This window comes from Zea mays, chromosome 4 (assembly GCF_902167145.1).
Source record: "Zea mays cultivar B73 chromosome 4, Zm-B73-REFERENCE-NAM-5.0, whole genome shotgun sequence".
NCBI classification, from domain to species: domain Eukaryota; kingdom Viridiplantae; phylum Streptophyta; class Magnoliopsida; order Poales; family Poaceae; genus Zea; species Zea mays.
Window position 1 is genome coordinate 27315943 of NC_050099.1, and position 16161 is coordinate 27332103.

Genomic DNA, 16161 nt, shown 5'->3' on the forward strand with positions numbered 1-16161 from the left:
GATATCGGGCCTAGATGCGGTAAGATACAATAAACTACCAATCATAGAACGGTAGAGAGTTTGATTAACCGGGTTACCTCCCTCATCTAGGTCGAGATGTCCATTTGTTGGCATAGGTGTCTTGATTGGTTTGCACTTCTCCATGTTGAACCTTTTCAACAAGTCTTTGGTATACTTCTCTTGTGAGAGAAAGTTACCATCTTTCATTTGCTTGACTTGAAAGCCGAGGAAGTATGTTAGCTCACCAATCATTGACATCTCGAACTCCTTCGACATCAACTCACCAAATTCCTTACAATGATAGTCATTTGTCGAGCTAAAGATTATGTCATCAACATATACTTGACAAATGAAAATATCACTGTTATGTTTTATTGTGAATAGTGTTGTGTCGACGGTCCCGATCTTGAAGCCCTTTTCGATGAGGAAGTCGCGAAGACGCTCATACCAAGCCCTTGGAGCTTGCTTTAGCCCATATAGCGCCTTGGACAACCTGTAAGCATGGTTAGGATATCTAGGGTCTTCAAATCCAGGTGGTTGCTCAACATATACAAGTTCATTTATGAAGCCATTTAAAAATGCACTTTTTACATCCATTTGATAAAGCTTTATATCATAGCATGATGCATATGCGAGTAGGATACGGATGGCTTCCAGTCGAGCAACCGGTGCAAAGGTCTCTCCAAAATCTAAGCCTTCAACTTGAGAGAATCCCTTTGCAACAAGTCTTGCCTTGTTCCTTACAATCACGCCTTGATCATCTTGTTTGTTTCTGAACACCCACTTTGTTCCAATGATTCTTGCATCTTGTGGGGGCTTCAACAGGGTCCAAACTTGGTTACGGGTGAAGTTGTTTAGTTCTTCATGCATGGCGTTCACCTAGTCCGGATCCTGTAGCGCCTCATCTATGCATGTAGGCTCAACACACGAAACAAAGGAGTGATGTTCAATAAAAGAAGCATGTTTATGTGATCAAGTAATAAACCCTTGTGAAGGACTCCCAATGATTTGGTTTTGAGGATGAGCTTGAAGTAGTGATGAGTTTCTCCTGTCAACCACTTGGGAAGAAGATCCTGGAGCATCAGCATCTTTGGCTTGTACCCTTGCTTGTTCATGAGAGACAAATGTATCTTTATTTGCATGCCTCTCATCTTTTTCATCATCTTGTGGTACATTTGATGAAGAAGGTCTGGCAATGTTTTGCACCTCTTCTTCATCTTCTTTTGGTTTGATGGCTCCAATTGGCATGTTCTTCATGGCTTCCCTAAGTGGCTCATCACCTACATCATCAAGATTTTCAAGTGCTCCTTGGGAGCCATTAGTCTCATCAAATTCCACATCATATGTTTCTTCTACCACGCCAGTGGCATGGTTGAATACTCGATATGCTTTGGACTTTAATGAATAACCTAATAGAAAACCAATATCACAACGTCTTTGAAACTTCCCTAGGTGATGGCGTTTCTTGTAAATGTAGCTTTTGCATCCAAACACCCGAAAGAATGAGACATCTGGCTTTTTTCCATTTAGCAGTTCATAGGGAGACTTCGCAAGCAGCCGGTGAGGAAATAGCATGTTTGATGCATAACATGCAGTGTTGACAGCTTCGGCGCAAAACCTCTCCGGTGTGTTATACTCATCAATCATTGTTCTTGCAAGTGTGATCAAGGTCCTGTTTTTCCTTTCAACAACTCCATTTTGTTGAGGTGTATATGTTACAGATACTACATGCTTGATCCCAATCTCATCACAGTATTCATGAATGTTGGTGTTGTCAAATTCTTTACCATTATCACTTCTAATCTTCTTGATCTTGCAATCAAATTCATTTTGAGCTTTCTTGGAAAACTTCTTGAATATAGATGCAACTTCAGATTTGTCATGGAGAAAGAACACCCAAGTGTATCTTGAGAAATCATCAACTATCACCAGACAGTAGAGGTTGCCACCAGCACTTACATAATTTGTTGGTCCAAATAAATCCATATGAAATAGTTCCAGTGGCCTTGATGTTGACATGAAAGCTTTTGTAGGATGTGTGTTGTTGGAACTTGCTCTCTCGAGCAAGATGATCCAACGGGGGAGTGAAAGTAATGCAAACAAGGTTTTAGCTCAAGAGGGCAATTTCTCTGTTAATCTAGCCTCCCAAGGGCACTGTGCGGGGGTATTTATAGGTGCCTAAGTGCCCAGCGTCATGGATTAAGGACGCATGTGCCCTCAGGCGCCTAGGTCATCCCCGGAATATTCCCATAAAGCAGGGTTACAAACTGTCATTACAGAAAAGCCTTCACAAACCGGGCCCGTAATGCGCAGCAGCCGCGCGGGGCCTGCTACAATGGGCCGAATTCTACGTGGGCCTTCGCGTTGGACGAGGCCGCGAGACGGAGCGACCTCGTCGTAGGCCTTCGTCTTGCAGCGTATTGGACGAAGGGTGGAAACTGCCGGGCGTTTAGCCTCCGTTGGTTCGGTGAGATCGGCGAAGGCATCGAGCGAAGGGTGGCGTCTTCGCCTTCGCCCCAACATTTGCCCTCCAAGGGACCAGTTCGACTAAGTCATCTGGTGCCGAAGGCGTCGCTAGATGGTGGAGACGCTGCCCTCGCTCGAAGTGGTTCCGCGGGGGTTTTTGATGTGACTGTTGACACACGCGGCACTGTTGGACTACGGGTTTCCCGAAGCGTCGTGTCCTGTATATAAAAGGGGTGGGGCGGCGCGGGTTAGGTACTCTTTCTGCGCGCCGCAAAACCCTAGCCTCCTTTTGAAACCGTTTGACCGCTCGCCTGCCCTCCTTGCTCCTGCTCGTCGGAGATCTGGCCCGTGTGAAGCAGACCGCCCGCCACCGCCGACGGTACGTAGCCATGCCGTCCTCTTCCTCTTCTACTGCCGATACACCGCCGGTCGGCGCATCGTCCGAGGACACGCTGAGCAACGTGGCGACGGAGGAGTTGCATCCTGGTGACACAATGGAATTCGGCGTGTCGCGGATGTCCTTGGTCCGCGTGCAAGACATGCAACAGCTTGGATATTTTGGCGGCGGAGTGGCGCGTGTCCCGGGGGCGGAGGAGGTCCCTGAGCCAGAAGGCGAGTTGGTCGTCTTCGAGGCCTTTTTCGCCGCTGGCCTTTGTCTGCCTGCGCATCGATTCATGGCGGAGGTCCTGCGTAGATTCGAGGTCCAGGTCCACCTGCTGACACCGAATGTCGTGGTGGCCCTGGCAAAGTATGTCTAGGCGACGACTTCGTACGGCGGGCAGCCCTCTGTGGAAGTCTTCGCGAAGCATTATTGTCTGCATTGGCAGAAAAAGAAAATTGGACATAAGATTGCACAATTTGGATCTTGCACATTTACGCCGAAGACCGGCAAGACTTCGATGGAAGTCGTGGAGTTGGTTCCCTGCGCCCGCAATAAATGGGGCAACTGGTGGGAATTTTGGTTTTACGTTTCTGAAGGCACAGTCGAAGACCATCCAGGGCTCCCCGTGTCCGTCATGTGCTCACATTATTATGCAGCGTACCCGCAGTTTGAGGTAGCGGAGGATGATGAAAGCGAAGGGGCCTTTCGGTGCGCTGTCCGCATGAGTAGCTGGCGCGACCTTGTTGAGGAGTTTGTCGGGTATGGGGTATGGCCCTTGGCGCATGGCTGGGCGCTGGGTGAAGTATGCCCTCGCCAGATGCCCTCCCGTACGGGATGCTAGTGCGGAGTCCTGCCTTCGCGCTGGATTTGCATGGCCGAGATCCCACCGCATTCGTGCGTGAAGCGGAAGACGGTGCGGCGAGGATCGTGGGGCGCTACGTGCCGAAGACAGAGGGTCTGCGGAGCTGGGATATCCGTGGGTCCAATGACAGGCTAAATCGGGTCTTTGAATTGAACCGTTTGCCGTACGATGGTTATCCCGGGGAAGACGCTGCCGACCACCGCGGGAAGAAACCGATGGGCGGTACCGAGGAAGGGCCTTCGCAGGAGGCTACCCCGGCCATTAAGAAGAGAAAATTAGGTACTATAGTGGGGGGAAAGGGGGTGTCTGATAATTTTGCTATGGAGTTGATGGGGACATGTGCGGCCCCCGGGGGAAGGATGTCTTCGCCCGAGCTCTGGGAGTCTTCGGCGCGAATGCTGGAGGTTACCGGGGGTCGGTGGCCAAAGAATCTTCCGATCCCTTAGGTAGAGGGCGAAGACATGTCTACGTCTCGTATAGCTCGTGGCTTGAGGATTTTCCCTTACGGACGGAATATTGCTACTGTTGTGTCGGCAGTGATGAACAAGGATCGCCAGGATGCTGCGCAGAAGCGTCGGGCGGTCATCAGGCTCCCCGATCCTAGGCGTGAGGCGAAGAGAGCGCGAAGGCTGCCGCCCCCGGCGGTAGCCAGCCGACGCTGGCTGCGAAACCGGCTGCGCCCGGATCCAGCAAGGTGTCGGAGAGCACGAAGGCAGTCATCGCCGGCGGAACCAAGTCTACCCCGGGCGAAGCTGCGAAGGTCCGGGAGCTGCCTTCGCCGGGGAAACGTGTTACCGACTTCGGCACGAATATTAGCGTGGACGACTATTTCGTTGGTAAGTAGTTTTTTTGACCGGTGGTACGTTGCAAGGTCGGGCGAGGGGCAAATGGTTGTTGTCCCGCATGCGGTGGCAACCACGGCGTCAACTGCGGTGGTTGAGGTGAAGCGTGGCGCTTTCTGCGCGAGCGGCGAGATTTCGTTGGCCGCTGCCGTCAAGGACGAGGCGGGCACCATGTCCCGTCGGCTGAGGGAGGCGTCGCAGCAGCTGTCGCAGCAGCTGTCGCAGCAGCTAAGTCAAGTAAGTTGAGCTGGACTTCAGTGTTTGCTGTTTCCATGGGGATTGTGGTCTCATGTGTTTATGTTAGGCGGCCGACTTCGCCGACCGCGTGGCGTCGGGTGCCCTTACTGTAGATGTGTCTGCCGAAGTCGAGAGACTTCGGGCGCAGCACGTGGACGCCGTCCGGGAGAAGTCGGCTGCGGAGAGCAAAAACCACAGGCTGGCGGAGAAGGTGGCCGCCCTGGAGGCCGAGAAGACGGACCTCCGGCGCCAGCTGGTGGAGGAAAGGAGGGAGGCCAACCAGGCCATCGCCGAGGTGCAGGCTGCGCAGGTGGAGGCCAAATTGGCGCGGGCGGAGGGAAGTCTCGCCAGCCAACGCGCCGAGGAATGGGAGGTGAGGTTCAACGCTGCGCGGCTGCGTGGACAAGGCCGAGGCCTCTATGCGCTCGGAGGTTGAGCGGACGCGTGCACAACTCGTGGACTCGTACCGCGAGCTGGGTGCGCGGACTGCTGACTTCGAGGTGCCCGACCGAGAGGCGGGCCTTCGCTTCCTCGAGTGGTTGCAAGAGGAATTGCTGGTACTCCCGACCATCGTGGAGGGTTTCATGTCCTTTGCCTCCCTTGTCACCTGCGAAGGGGCCATGAATGCGCTGTCTCGCGAGGGCTGCAGACACTATGAGGTCTTCGACCAAACAGACGAGAGTTTTGAACGCGAGATCTTTAAGGCCTAAGACCCTGTTGTGAAGCAGTCAGCGGGGGCACTTTTTGATAGGATGTGGGGGGCGCATGGTCGGGAGGCCGTCAGGGAGCGATCCGACCGGGGGAGAGAGCAGGTGATGGTTATTATTTTGCTGTGGTTTGTTGCGCGTGGGTGTGTGTAGTTTTTGCTGAATGAATGTGCTGTTGCTGCAGATGGAGCGTGCCGAGGACGTCAAGGACTTCGGAGGTTTGGTCGACGCGCCGCCCGAGGCTGCGGAGGGCAAACCGGTGCTACCCTCGGATGCTGGTGAAGGCCCATCGAACGCGCCCGTGCCTACTGTGGCCGGCGAAGACCCTGTGTCGGCCCCTGTGCCAACGGTCGAAGGCGCCCAGGAGGTGGTGGCGGAGCCGGCAGTCAAAGGCCCTACGGCCGCGGCCGCGGCCGCGCCCTCGCAGGTGGCTAAGTAGTTGAATAGGTGCAGGGGATATTGTAAATTTTGTCTACGTGTTACTGAACCTCGGTTGCTGCGCAGGTTCAGGGTTTTGGGCCTGCGCACGCAACCGCTACTGACAGTGCTAATTTTGTGGCGGCTTCGATCGTAGTTGCGGAAAATGATTCAGATGATTCTGTGTCTAAGTTTTTTGAGTCTGATGATTCTGGGAGTTCAGTGGTGTGGACGGAAGAGTCTTCGGATGAGGATTTGGATTATTTTGCGGCATTGGATGTGGCTGCGGCGGAGGCTTCTCCGCGTGTGATGGATGCTGAAGTTCTTCCTGGTCCGAGTGCTGGGCGTAGGCGGCGAAGGGTGGTGGCGAAGCGTAGAGTGAGTGAGGTGGAGGGTGGTCGTCTTCGTGTGGACAGGGCTGGCAAGCGGGAATTGTTGTCCTTGCCAGTTGGGGCGAGTGTAGGTGAGGGGGAGTTGCGAAGTCTCTTTGAGGGTGAGGAGCTGAGGATAATGCTGTTTAACTACAGGGAGATGGGTATCATCCCGAAGGTTGAACCAATGTAAGGTGTGATGCCCTCGCTGTATGTGTGTAATTGGTATGATGAGGCTGTGTGCGTTCGCTGATCCGGCCGTGCCCGTGGGGGACTTGTGCACTTGATCTAGCGCGTTTATTATGTCGGTCTGGCTGCACCTATAGTCGGTTTTTGCACGGATAATCTTTTGAGGGAGACTTCGATTTTGCGCACTTGTTGTGCTAGTCCGGGTGCACCCTTAGGCGACTTTTGCACAGATAGTCTTTTGGGGAAGACCTCGGTTTTGCGCACTTGTTGTGCTAGTCCGGCTGCACCCTTAGGCGACTTTTGCATGGATAGTCTTTTGGGGTAGACTTCGATTTTGCGCACTTGTTGTGCTAGTCCGGCTGCACCCTTGGGCGACTTTTGCACGGATAATCTTTTGAGGGAGACTTCGATTTTGCGCACTTGTTGTGCTAGTCTGGCTGCACCCTAAGGCGACTTTTGCGCGGAGTGTCGCACGCGAGGGTAGCCAGCGCTGCCCCTCGCGGTGACTTCGTTGTGGCCGAATGCCGAAGACCGTCGATGCGGTCTTTTTCGACGTACCTGTGGGGGATTTTTTGCGTGTATATTACATGGCTCTGCCTCATTAAAAACCTCATCCCCCAAGAGGAAAAGAGTGCGGGCCGGAATAAAGTTGTTTTGTGAATTACAAGGGCGAGCTGGTCCTGAGGAGTCAAACAAAAAATTTGCGGAGATTGTCAATGTTCCAAGAATGCTCTAAGTCTTCGCCGGATGGCGTTGTTAGCCTGTACGCGCTGGGGGACGCCTTCGTCTTGACGATGAAAGGGCCCTCCCACTTTGGCTCTAGCTTGCCCCGGGACTCTGTCCGAGCTGTCTGGACGAGTACGAGGTCTCCTTCGCTGAATTCCCTCGGGTGACTGTGTGGTCGCGCCATGCTTTTGTTTGAGCTTGGTATTTGTTTAGGGCCTGTAGGGCGAAGACGCGGTCTCCGTCGATGAGGTCCTTCGAAGTAGGCTCGTCTATGTCGGGGACGGCTAAAGTGACTGTCCGTGGTGACCCATGTTTTATTTCTTGCGGGGTCATGGCCTCCGATCCATATAGAAGGCGGAAAGGGGTGAACCCAGTCGCCCTGCACTCAGTCGTGTTCAGTGCCCAGACCGCTTCAGGTAACAGGTTGGCCCACTTGCCTTTCTTGTCGTCGAGGAGCATTTTCTTGATGGCTGTGAAAATTTTACCATTGGCACGTTCCACGACTCCGTTGGATTGCGGGTGGTACACTGAGGCGAAGGCAAGCTTGGTGCCAATGGAGAAGCAGAAATCCTTGAAGTCTTGGCTGTAAAATTGCTTGCCATTGTCAATTGTGAGCTCAGACAGGACTCCAAAGTGGCAAACAATGTTTTGCTAGAAGAATTTCTAGGCAGTCTTCGATGTTATCGTGGATATAGCCCTCGCCTCGATCCATTTGGTAAAATACTCGACGGCGACGAAGGTGAACTTGAGGTTCCCCTGGGCCGTGGGTAGGGGCCCGACAATGTCCAGGCCCCAGCGCTGAAGAGGCCACGTGTGGGCGATTAGCTTTGTGAATTGCGAAGGGCTTGCCGAGCGTGGAGAAAACTTCTGGCAGGCTTCGCAGGACCTTGTGACCCAATTTGCGGCACAGATCATGGCGGGCCAGTAGAAACCTTGACGGATCACCTTTGCTGCTAGGGCCCTAGGCCCTGCGTGAGAGCCGCAAGTCCCGCTGTGGACTTCGCGCAGGATTTGGACGCCTTCGGTCTCGGTGACACATTTAAGCATGGGTTGACTGACCCCCTTCTTGTAAAGCTGACCTTCGATTAGTGCGAAGTCCCGGCTTCGATGTTTGAGGCGCTTGGCCTCATTGATATCGGTTGGATGATAGTACCCCTGCAGGAATAGGGTTATTGGTGCCCGCCAGTCTTCGGTTATGATGAGGTTGACTATGCGGTGGCCCTCGCTGTCACTGGTTATTTCGAGCCCCTCTGGGCTGCGGACGGCTGGCGTGCCGATGATATGGTAGAATACGTCGAAGGGCAGGGCCTCACCTCTGGCGGCTGCCTTGGCCAATGCGTCGGCCTCCTCATTCTTGGCTCGGTCCACATGCTGCAAGGTAAAACCTTTGAATTGCCTTTCGAGACTGCGGATAGCCGTGAGGTACTGCATAAGTGCGGGGTCCTTCGCTGCGTAGTCTTTCTCGACTTGGTCGGCGACTACCTTGGAGTCTGTTCTGATGATGCAGGTGGTGACACCAAGTGCCCTTAGCTTGCGAAGGCCAAGGATGACAGCTTCGTATTCTGCTATATTGTTGGTGCATCTGTCAGTCTCCAAAGCAAAGCTGAGGCGTGCTGCATATCTGTGCTTGACCCCTGTGGGTGAGGTAATGACTGCAGCGGCGCCTGCCCCCGCGTGGCACCATGCGCCGTCACAATGGATTGTCCACACCTTCTCTGTGGACGGGTTCGGCTGTGTTAGTGGCCCAGTCCAGTCGACGATGAAGTCTGCCAGGACTTGTGACTTGATGGTTGTCCTGGGTTCGAATGTGATATGGTAGCCGGAGAGTTCGGCTGTCCATTTGGCAATCCGGACTGATGCCTCCGGGTTTCTAAACAATTCACCGAGTCCCCTATCTGAGGTGACCTGGACCTTGAACACTTCAAAATAATGGCGCAATTTGCGCGAAGCCATAACAACTGCGTAGGCAATTTTTTCCAGTTCCTCATATTGCATTTTGATGTCGTGAGTACTTCGGAGACGTAATAAACTAGACATTGCCTGATCGTGCCCTCTCTGTTCTGCTCTTGAACCAGTGCTGCGCTGACCGCATGCGGCGAAGCTGCGATGTAGAGCAACAGGTGTAGCGAGGGGTCGGGGCTTGTAAGAATCGCCAACTCTAACAGGTACTGCTTTAATGAAGCGAAGGCCACCGCCTGCTCTGGTCCCCATGCGAAGTATTTTGTGCCGCGGAGTGTTTTGAGGAAAGGGAGGCTTCGCTCTGCGGATTTGGAGATGAATCTGTTGAGGGCGGCCAATCTGCCTGTCAGTCATTGGACGTCTCTGGCTGACTGCGGGGGCGTCATGTTGATGATGGCCTGGATTTTGGTTGGATTAGCTTCGATCCCGCGGTGCGACACCAGGTAGCCCAATATTCCCCCCTGGCGAACGCTGAAGACGGACTTTTCGGGGTTTAGGCGAAGTCGTGCGTCCCGCATGTTCGCAAACGTTTCGGCGAGGTCAGCCAGATGGTCTTCCTTGCTTCTGCTGGCGACGACGATGTCGTCCACATATGTAAATATGTTTCTGCCGACTTGGCTCTCGAGCACCGTTTTGGTGAGCCAAGAGAATGTGGACCCGGCGTTCTTAAGTCCCTCCGGCATTCTGATGAAGAAATACGTGCCGAAGGGTGTTATGAAACTGGTGCTTGCCTTGTCTTCCTCCTTCATATATATTTGATGGTAGTCAGAGAAGCAATCAAGGAGTGACATGACTTCGCACCCGACCGCACTATCGACGATTTTGTCGATCCGAGGCAGCGGGAAGTTGTCCTTGGGGCAGGCCTTGTTGAGACTGGTGAAATCAATGCACATCCGCCATTTGTCGCTCTTCTTCTGCACCATCACTACGTTGGCGAGCCATGTAGGGTAGGTGATTGGCTCGATAAATTTGGCCTCAATCAGGCGATGTACCTCGGCCTTGGCGGCTTCTGTCTTCTCATCAGACATCTTGCGCAACCGCTGTTTCTTCGGCCTCACCGAAGGGTCGATTCCCAAGTTGTGCTCGATGATGGAGCGACTGACTCCGACCAGGTCGAGGGCGGACCATGCGAAGATGTCTTTACTTTTGGACAGACAGCAGAGGAGTCTCTCTCGTCATGCGAAGTGAGGTCTTCGCTGATGGTGACCGTTTGCTTGGGCGTTGCCTGGTCGAGGGGAACAGTCTTGGTCCCATCGTTGCTCTGCAGCTGAGCTTTGTCATGTTCTTTGGCGGTTGGGCTGGCAGACTCGGGGACCTCGCGCTGGGCCGTGAGGCAGTGTATGTTCCTTTGTCCGGGAACAAAGTCTCTTTCTATGTTGCACGCGGCCTGCTGGTTGCCGTAGACTGTGATCGCACCTTGCGGGCCTGGGATCTTCATGCACAGGTAAAGTCCATGAATGGCTGCCTCAAACTTGTTGATGGAGCCCCGACCCATTATGGCATTGTACGGGTACACCATGTCGACGATGTCGAACATGACTTGATCACTTCGTGCATTGGGTGCTACACCGAAGGAGAGGGGTAGCTCTATTTTGCCGACAGGAAAGGTGCCCTTGCCGCCGAAGCCATACAGTGGGTTGTCCGAAGGCTTAAGCAAGCTGTGGCTTATGCCCATGTGGTCGAAGGCATGGAGGAAAATGATATCCGTCTGGCTGCCATTGTCGACTAAGACTTTGTGCAGGTCCAAGCCTGCCACGCTGCAGTTGATAACCATGGCGTCGATGTGGGGCGCGCTGCGCAGATCGACGTCTCGGGCATCGAAGGTCAATGGCACATGGGACCACTTTGTCTGCACGACTGGACCGGTGACGGCGACGTGGTTGATGCTGCGGTAATGGTCCCTCTTTTGTCGCTTCGTGTCGAAGTCGACGCTGGACCCCCCAGTGATCATGTGAATGACTCCGCGATACGGCTGATCGGCGAAGTCTTCTTGCTTTGGGGCTTGGGGGTGGTTGGGGTGGTGGATGTTTTGCTGTTGTGGGTGTGGAGGTGGGAGTGGGGGAGGTACGATTTGTACCTCCTGGTGGTGTTGGTATGCGTGGTGCGGTGGATGCGGAGCGGGGCCGTGGTTGTATGGCTGTGGGGGTTGTTGATATGTGTGCGCGACAACTCTAGGGTTGTCGGCTGGTTGCGCCCGTGCCATCCTGTCTCTGGTAGCCTTCGTCTCTAGGCAGTCTCTTGTAGGGTGCACGCAGTCTTCGCCGTGGAACAAGCAGTAAAATCTACGCGGCTGCTGCGCACGTCCCCGGCCCCGACCACGAGTTCCATTTTCGCGGCCCTGGGGGGGTACTCCTGGCGGCAAGGGGCCTCGCCAGCGGGGTGCTGGTTGGCGATGTTGTGTACCTATTGCTGACTGCGGCCGTCCCGACCGGAGTCTGCCTATGAAGGCCTCGTCCACGTACGGCTGGACTGCGGAGGGTCTTTAGGTTTCCTCTGAGACTCGACTTTGCGCTGGTGGAGCTCTTTGGATCTAGCGTATTTTTCGAATAGCTGATACAGCTCCTGGAGGTTCCTGGGTGGATCCCTGATGCAGTGGCTGTAAAGGACGCCAGCCCGAAGGCCACTGATGGCGTAATGAATGGCGATTTGGTCATCAACTGAGGGCAGTTGTGACTTGTGAGTCAGAAACTTGCGGTAGTACTCCCGCAGAGTTTCTCTTTCCAGCTGCTTGCAGAGTGAAAGTTCAGCCAAGGCGTCGGTGTCTGGGCGGTACCCTTGGAAGTTGAGCAGGAATTTGTCCTAGAGACTTCTCCAGGAGTCGATGGACAACGGGGGCAACCTGGTGTACCAGGTGAGGGCCGGGCCTTCGAGGACGATGATGAATGACTTGGCCATCGTGGCGTCATCCCCTCCGGATGATGCAACGGCGACCTGATAGCTCATGATGTACTGTGCTGGGTCAGTGCTGCCGTTGTACTTGGGATAGGTCCCTGCCCTGAAGTTGGCGGGCCACGGTGACACTTGCAGGTGTGGCGCCAGGGGACTACGCTCGTCAAGGTAGTTGACACCTTGGAATGCTGCGGTGTGTGGGATGGCGTGTCTGCACTGAGGGATGAACAGGTCTTCGACTTGCGCGCACTGTTGGAGGGGTGGGCCGTGTTGCAGACCGAGTTGGCCTTCGCGCTGCATGAGCGCGATCTCTTGCTCAAGCTCCTGAGCCTTTTGCTCTTCGTCGCGTATCATCTGGCGCACCTTGGCTTGCGCAGACACACGTTGGCGCTTGGCCTCGAGGATCTCTTTTTGCTTCTAGAGGTTGCGGTTCTTGATGCGCAAGGCACACAGCTGTAGTTGTTCCTCTGCTGAAACGCTGATGACTTCGCCGTCCTCGGTGTCGTCCGCGCCCTCCGGTGGAGCGAAGCCTGGGGGAGGTTGCGGTTGTCCTCCGGAGCTGCAGGTGCGGAGACTGCCTTCGGGTGTGGGTTGTTCATTGCGCTGCCTCTTGCTGAGTGCGTCGTCTTCGCAGGCTTCTTGGTGGGTGGTGTCGACAAGGGCCTTGCCCCTTTTCTCAGCCAGCAGCGCTGCCTTCGCAGCTTCGTCTACGGATGGGGCTGCCTTCGAGCAAGCTCTCTTGGGTGCCATCGCGGGTGGTTTTTTGTAGCACGAACGGTGGGCGCCAAATGTTGGAACTTGCTCTCCCGAGCAAGATGATCCAACGGAGGAGTGAAAGTAATGCAAACAAGGTTTTAGCTCAAGAGGGCAATTGCTCTGTTAATCTAGCCTCCCAAGGGCACTGTGCGGGGGTATTTATAGGTGCCTGAGTGCCCAGCGTCATGGATTAAGGACGCATGTGCCCTCAGGCGCCTAGGTCATCCCTGGAATATTCCCATAAAGCAGGGTTACAAACTGTCATTACAGAAAAGACTTCACAAACCGGGCCCGTAATGCGCAGCAGCCGCGCGGGGCCTGCTACAATGGGCCGAATTCTACGTGGGCCTTCGCGTTGGACGAGGCCACGAGACGGAGCGACCTCGTCGTAGGCCTTCGTCTTGCAGCGTATTGGACGAAGGGTGGAAACTGCCGGCCGTTTAGCCTCCGTTGGTTTGGTGAGATCGGCGAAGGCATCGAGCGAAGGGTGGCGCCTTCGCCCCAACGTGTGTTAGCAACTTGCTTCCCAGCTTGACATGCACTACAAGGCTTGTCCTTTTCAAATACAACATCCTTTAATCTTCTAACCATGTCCTTCTTTAATACCTTCTTGAGTGTGCTCATCCCAACATGTGCAAGCCTCCTATGCCAAAGCCATCCAAGTGATGCTTTGGTGAAGAGGCAAGTTCTTAAGTCTGCATCTTCTGAGGTGAAATCCACTAAGTAGAGATTGTTGTATCTAAATCCTTTAAACACCATTGATTCATCATCCATTTTTGATACAATAACCTCTGTTGGAGTGAATAAGCATTGAAGTCCGAGATCACAGAGTTGACCCACTGATAATAAGTTGAAGCTCAAAGGTGCAACCAAGAGAACATTTGAAATTGATAGATCACTTTAAATTTCCACCTTGCCAAGTCCTTGAACTTTCCCTTTTGAATTATCCCCAAATGTGATTTTGTCTTGTCCATCAACATTCTCATCAAGTGAGGTGAACATTCGTGGGTTGCCTGTCATATGTTGTGTGCATCCACTGTCAATAACCCAATGGCTCCCACCGGTCTTGTAGTTCACCTACATCCACAGACAAATCAAGCTTGAGTTTTGAGGGGCCTATATTGCATAGGACCAATGACTCTCTCAATCAAGGACTTTGCAACCCAAATTTGTCTAGGTCTACTCTTACTTGGTGGACCTAGGAATGTAACTTTGACCTTTCCATTTGCTACTTTTCTTAGAACATAATGAGCATTGAAAGCAAATGGTCTTGAGTGCTTAGGCAAGGGAGTTGGTGGTTTGGCTTTGCAGTTGTGGGCAAAGTGACCTTCTTTTCCACACTCAAAGCATTTGATAGGCTTATGAGTCTGCTTTGTCTTGTATTGAGTAGTAGCTTTCTTTTGCACAAAAACATTGTATCCAATACCACTCTTGTTGTTTTTCATGACAGTGTTCATGAGCAATTCATTTTGGAGGTATGCCCTTGTTGAACTTTTGCATACTTGTTGCAAGATGTTCATTTTCACTCTTAAATTTCTTGACCTCATTTTTAAGCCTTTCATTATCCACTGCCAACTCATTGTTGAAATCATTGTTCTCAATGGCAACCTTTCCTCTAGTAGTTGCATCAGTCAAGTATCTCTTCAATTTCTAGTTGTCTAAAGTTAAGACTTCAACTTTTTCGGTCAATTCATCATGTAGACTAGTTTGATCTCCTTGACTCAAATCATCACATGAGGTTGCTACATCAATCTTAACAACAGGGTTAATAGCCTCATGTGTATTGCAAGATAAAAGTTCATTTTCAACAAGAAGATTATCATGATCAAATTTAATCTTAGTATAGTCTTCCTTGATTTTCACTAGTCTATCTTTGAACTCCCTATTAGCTTCATTTAACTTGTCACATTTATCCTTAGCATCTTTTAGGGAGGATGTGAGCTCATTTACAGTGGATGACATAGTTTTGTTTTCTTCTTTCATTTCATCACTAGCTTTCATAACTATGTCATATTTTGCATTCAAAGATTCATTTTCATTTTTCAACTTATCACATTTAGCTTTTGACTTCCTAATGATTTGAGTGTATTTTTTAAGCAAGTCAGCTAGTTCATCATAGAAAGGTGAAGCAAAGTCATCATCACTATCACTATCACTATCATCAGTAATATCAATATCATTTTGTACCTTCCGTTCACCTCTAGCCATGAGGCATAGGTGAGAAGTCGATGATGGCGATGGTGGTGGTGAAGAGAAGTCCCCAGCGATGGCGGCAACTTTTTCATGATTTTCTTCTTCACTTGAAGAAGATCCACTTGATGACTCAATGTCAGTGAGCCAGTCACCAACAATATATGCCTTTCTATTTTTCTTTTTGTGGAACCTCTTGTGCTTCCCATCCTTCCTCTTGAATAATCTCTTTTCCTTTTTCTCATCATCGCTGTCATCTTCTTTCTTGCCCTTAAACTTGTTCTTCTTGGGCTTGTTACATTGATGACCAAGATGACCAAGCTCTCCACAGTTGTAGCAATCCATTTCAGAAATGGGCTTTCTTTTGCTGGAAAAGAATTTCTTCTTTCTTGAATCAAATTTGATGCCTTCTCTGTTGAGCTTCTTTAACATCTTGGTGGTCTTCCTCACCATCAAGGCAATGTTAGTATCAAGGTCATCATCACTTGAGGATTCTTCCTCAATTTGTACTTTAGCTTTTCCTTTTCTTTCTTGATTTGCTTTGAGAGCCAAATCATTTCTCTTGGAAGATGACTCATCCTTGTCATTGATGTGCATGTACATCTCATGAGCATTGATCTTTCCCAATATCTATGTAGGTGTGGTAACTGAAAGATCCATTTGATGCAGCATAGTGGCAATGTGTCCATATTTGTCAATTGGGAGGACACTGAGAATCTTACTCACAACATCCGGTTGTGAAATTTGTGTAAGCCCCAAGCCATTTACTTCCTCTATAAGAATATTGAGACGTGAGTACATAGCATTGGCATTTTCATTAGCAAGCATTTCAAAAGAATTTAACTTTCTCATAGCAATGTGATATCTCTCCTCACGCTCACTCCTAGTTCCTTCATGTAGAGCACAAATGTCCATCCACAATTCATGAGTATTTTTATGATTTCTAACTCTATTAAACACATCTTTGCAAAGGCCTCTAAAAAGGGTGTTTTTGGCCTTAGCATTCCATTTCTCATAATTAAACTCTTCACCTACAAGATTTGTGGGATCTCTAGGTTCGAAGAATCCTTGTGCGGCGGCTTTGTAGACACCAATGTCTATAGCCTCTAAATATGCTTCCATACGAATTTTCCAAAATGGAAAATCGTCACCATCAAAAATGGGAGGA